The following is a 4,759-nucleotide window of genomic DNA, read 5'->3' on the forward strand; positions in this document are numbered from 1 at the left end:
TTCGCGTGTACGGAGCACGAGGATACGACCTCCACATCCCTTCTTCGCGGGAGAGCGACCGGCGATCCAATGCTCTAAGGCCGGAATCAGACTATGCATTGCTATGCATTGAAGATTGATGCCCGCATTCATAGTCAGACCTTATTATACTTAAGGCTTCCTTAAATTTATCTTTAGATGCTCAGTAGCCAATGAAATAATTCGTAGAGCATCTGAAGATAAATTTAAGGAAGCCTTAAATATAAGGCCTTACTATGAATACGGGCATGAGATTGAAGATTGAAAAATTCAAATTTGACCAATCGAAATGAAAGGAGCTAAAATTTCTTTGTCCTTATTGGTCAAATTTCAATCTTCAATCTTCACCTCAATCTTCAATGCGTAGTCTGATTCCGGCCTTAACAGCTCTTACATATATTTGTTCGAATGTTGAACGAATGCTTTTGAATTTCGAATAAAAACTCGGACGACGAATGAAAAATTGACCAAATATTTGAAAAAAATTTGAGATAATCGAGATAAGAAATAATAGCGGCAAAAATCCGCACGATTAATAGCCGCTTTTCAAGCTTTTCTCCTGACGAAACGTCAGTCGCACTGGATTGCGTTGTCTTTCAGAGCAATACGTTCAATTTTTACCGTAAAAGCAACGCAAGTCGCGCCAAAGCGCGCGCGCATAGAGAGCTTTAAGGCTGATATTTCATGTGCTGTCGACAAAACTTTTCAAGCCTATTGATTGGATAAAGAGGTTCTCGGATCTTTCCATGCTATAGCCAATCAACACGCTTGAAAAGTTTATTGTACGACACATATCAACCTAAAGCGGGGAGCACAGACTCTTGCATAATGTAAGAGTCTGTGCTTCTCGCTATACATTTTCTTATATGCATAACGCATAACACGTAATGCATAAGAAAATGTACCAATCAACATCCTTTGTTTCGTTCCTTTCCATGAAATAAAGAACTCTCATTGGTTGGATTTCTTATGTCTTATGTGTTATGCGTTATGGAAGAGTCTGTGCTCCCCGCTTAATTCTGTGCTCCTTGCTTTAGTCCGGATCTACAATAGGTGTTTTAAGCCTTAAGGGTATATCCACACAAACTTGCATAGCCGCATAAACGTATGTATAAAGAAAATTATCCAATCACAATTTACGTGCGTCTTTATAGGAGAAATGCGATTGAATGATTTTCTTTATGCATACGTTTATACGGCTATGCAAGTTTGTGTGGATATACTCTAAGCCGTAAGAAATTGACCAATTACCCCGGATCTACAATAGAGTTTTAAGCCTTAAGCCATAAGAAATGGACGAATCATAGTCGATTATTCTCCTCTAATTCGACTGTAATTCGTCCATTTCTTATGGCTTAAGGCTTAAAACTCTTATTGTAGATCCGGGGTAATGGTCGCAGCACAAACTACGTTTACACGCACTGGTAAAAACGGTTTTATTAAAAACCGTTTTAGTTAAAACGGGTGTTGATGCTTGTTTACACAATCGGCGTATTTTACCTCCACCAAAAATAAAGTAGCTTTACCTAATAAGAACAAGAAAGTATATAATATAGTATACATATATTTCTGGAATATATCAGGTATAATATAAAGTAGATATATTAAACGTACATTCTTTATGTATAATTCTCGTTTCGATCCGCGGTCTCATATGCGGTTTCATATATCGATTTTTATTCATGAACTAAACGTTAAACTTACACGAATTCAGATATAAGAAACGAATAAATTGTGTCTTACGTAGCTGTATGAAGTATCTACTGATAAAGCTATAATTTATCCGTTTCTCAAATCCGAACTTAGCTTAAGTTATGCAACCGTGTAAAATATGTATTGGTAAAGCGATAGTTTATTTATTTCTCGAATCTAAATTTAAGAAAATGAGAAATATGTTTTTAATGAATATATGGCATTGCATAAATATCAGGGGTAGGTAAAATGCTCAAAAAATTGTATTTAAATACAAAATACAAAATACTAAAAAAAATTATATTTAAATACAAAATAGTATTTGATACTTTTTCAAATACAAAACACTTTTTTCAATTTTATTTAAACTTATCTAACGCAGGGGCAAATACAATAAAATCGTATTTAAATATAAAATACATGTATTTAAAGAAAAAATACAACATTTGAAACAAATATGTATATATAAAATACACATTGATAAATTCTTTTTAAAAAATCAAATACTTTTTTCCTATTTTATTTAAAATTATTTAATGTTATTAATCATTTTACACATTTTTTATTTTTCTCTTAGGAAAAATCTCTAGTTTTGATCAAAATTAAACTTAGAATCTTAGAAACTATATATTATAACTTATAACATGTACATTAGATGTTATTTAATTTAGTGTATTTGTTATTACCTTTTAAAAGATGTATCTGAAAGAGAACTGCGCGCTGGAGAGCTAATATAAACGTGGCAAATGAAAATAATCTCTCTACTGGACCAAACGAACACAAAGATGTGATGTAACGAATAAATGCTTTTTTTACATTTGAATAGTTATCCAAACTTGCCATGCTTTTGCCTTTATCATTGAAAAATGATATCTGCAATTATCATTGAAAAATGACAGCTGCAATTTAAAGTAGGATTCATGTTGATTAATCGTATTGTTATTCAAAATAAAAGAGTTATCTTCCTCCTCGCTGGAAGATTGATTAGCAATTTGCGAATTTTTGGTGGTGAATTGATTTATCGCATTTACGAGGTCGTTTAAAAAGTTTTGAGCCTCAACATGAAGATGGCATTACTCGTCAAAACCATTCTAGTACTACTAGAGCACTAAAGATAGGCACAGTCACCGACGAGATACTATTAAAGACCGTCAACCCTGAGCAAATTTTCGGCGGTATAAAAAGGGCCCCAAGGGCCCGGAGGTAATCGAAGAACGCTGACATTATCGACAATTGATATCAATTTGCTATTATTAACATAAATATTTGACTAATACATTATTAAATTCATGATATTTTATTACATAAATGCTCTATAAATAAATATGCATATTTGTAAAGCTATAATATCCTATATACCGAAAAATTACAATTTTTTTCTCTGCAGTTATTATCTCTGTTGATAATCGAACTTCGACGATAACACTGAAATCACAATTTTAAAGAAAGTCGAGTATTATTGAGTTTTAAATGCACGTACACCGATAAACACATCTACTAAACTAATAAATCATAAAATTAGTACAATATTATCAGTTTTTTTTACTCTTAATCGCTTCAATATTAACAAGGACGCGAACTCCCATAAGGATGTCAGTCTTTAATAATATCTCGTCGGTGGCACAGTATATACAGTAGCCAAGAAGACTAGAGACCAGGAGAGTCAACTCGCGTGGTGGGGGTGAGTCAAAAAACGTCCGCGGCTATTCACACGATGTGCAGCGGCACTGCGCATTGTGTGAAAGTTCGATATAAGAGCGACAAAGTGACGATTATAGAACGATAGAGCGACAACTATATAGAGCGACAGAGAGGACTAATGAAGCGCAAGAGTGGGGGAAGTTATCCGTCGCCACTTTTTGCCTCACCCCCACTACCGCTATTGGCACGAGTTGACTCTCCTGGTTCTAGTCTTCTTGACAGTAGCGCAACTCTCTGTCGGCATCACGGAGTAAGGCCGGAATCAAACTACACATTCAAGATTAAGATTGAAGATTGAAAAATTCAAATTTGACCAATCGAAACGGAAGAAGCTAAAATTTCTTTGTCCTTATTGGTCAAATTTCAATCTTCAACCTCAATCTTCAATGCGTAGTCTGATTCCGGCTTAATAAGAAGGAGATCAAGCTCAAGCGGTCGGCCATGAAAAAGATGGGCTCAAAATACGGTGTCGGAAAAGCGCTGTATAGAACTGATCCGAGCGCGCCTGTCGGAGAAAACTGTGAACTAGAGTATTATCATCGAAATGTAGATTAGCAAAATGTAGGTTAGAGAGAGCGAAATGTATGTCACGTGACAGTCAATACTTCCAACTTTTCCCGCAATCTAATTCTTTAAAATCGGCGCTAAAATCACATCTCGATTTTCCATGGAGTTTTCCGAAACCGTGTTTCGAGCCCATATTTCATCCTCGAGCTTGATCTCCTTCTTATTACTCCGTGGTCGGCACCTTTGATGTTAGGCCCTGCGCACAATGGAAGAAATATTAGGAACAGGAATAGATATTAAGATTTCAACCTATCAGAAACCGTGTAATTCCTGTGTAACTGGTATCTGATAGGTTAAAATCTTAATATCTATTCTTGTTCCTAATATTTCTGCTATTGTGCGCAGGGCCATAGTGTTGGCATAAATGGAGTGCGCATGCGCGAAATCAATAAGTTCCCAGTAACGCCATCTAAACTTCTATCTCACTTGCTCTTTAGTTTCCTCTTTCTCTCTCTTTCTTTCTAGCTGCTCTAGTTCATTTGTATGTACAGCAAATTAATTTAAATAAAAATAAAAAATTAAAAGAAATAGATTCATAATTGTAATGCATTGTGCAAAATAAAAAAAAAGATACAAAAATAAGAAAATATAAAATTATATAAATATTGTATAAATATTATACTGTAAAAATATAATTAACGATCGGCACACGATGCTTGTTTTCCTGCTAGATTGTTTGCGTTTTTTAAAATTATTAGACTTGTACCATACAGAATTAATGCAGATTTTCTAGCTCAAATGTAAGCAATTCAACAGAAAAATACAAGCATCATGTTCCGCA

The sequence above is a fragment of the Mycetomoellerius zeteki genome, unplaced genomic scaffold (genome assembly GCF_001594055.1).
Source record: "Mycetomoellerius zeteki isolate Tzet28-1 unplaced genomic scaffold, Tzet1.0 scaffold331, whole genome shotgun sequence".
Lineage (NCBI taxonomy): Eukaryota > Metazoa > Arthropoda > Insecta > Hymenoptera > Formicidae > Mycetomoellerius > Mycetomoellerius zeteki.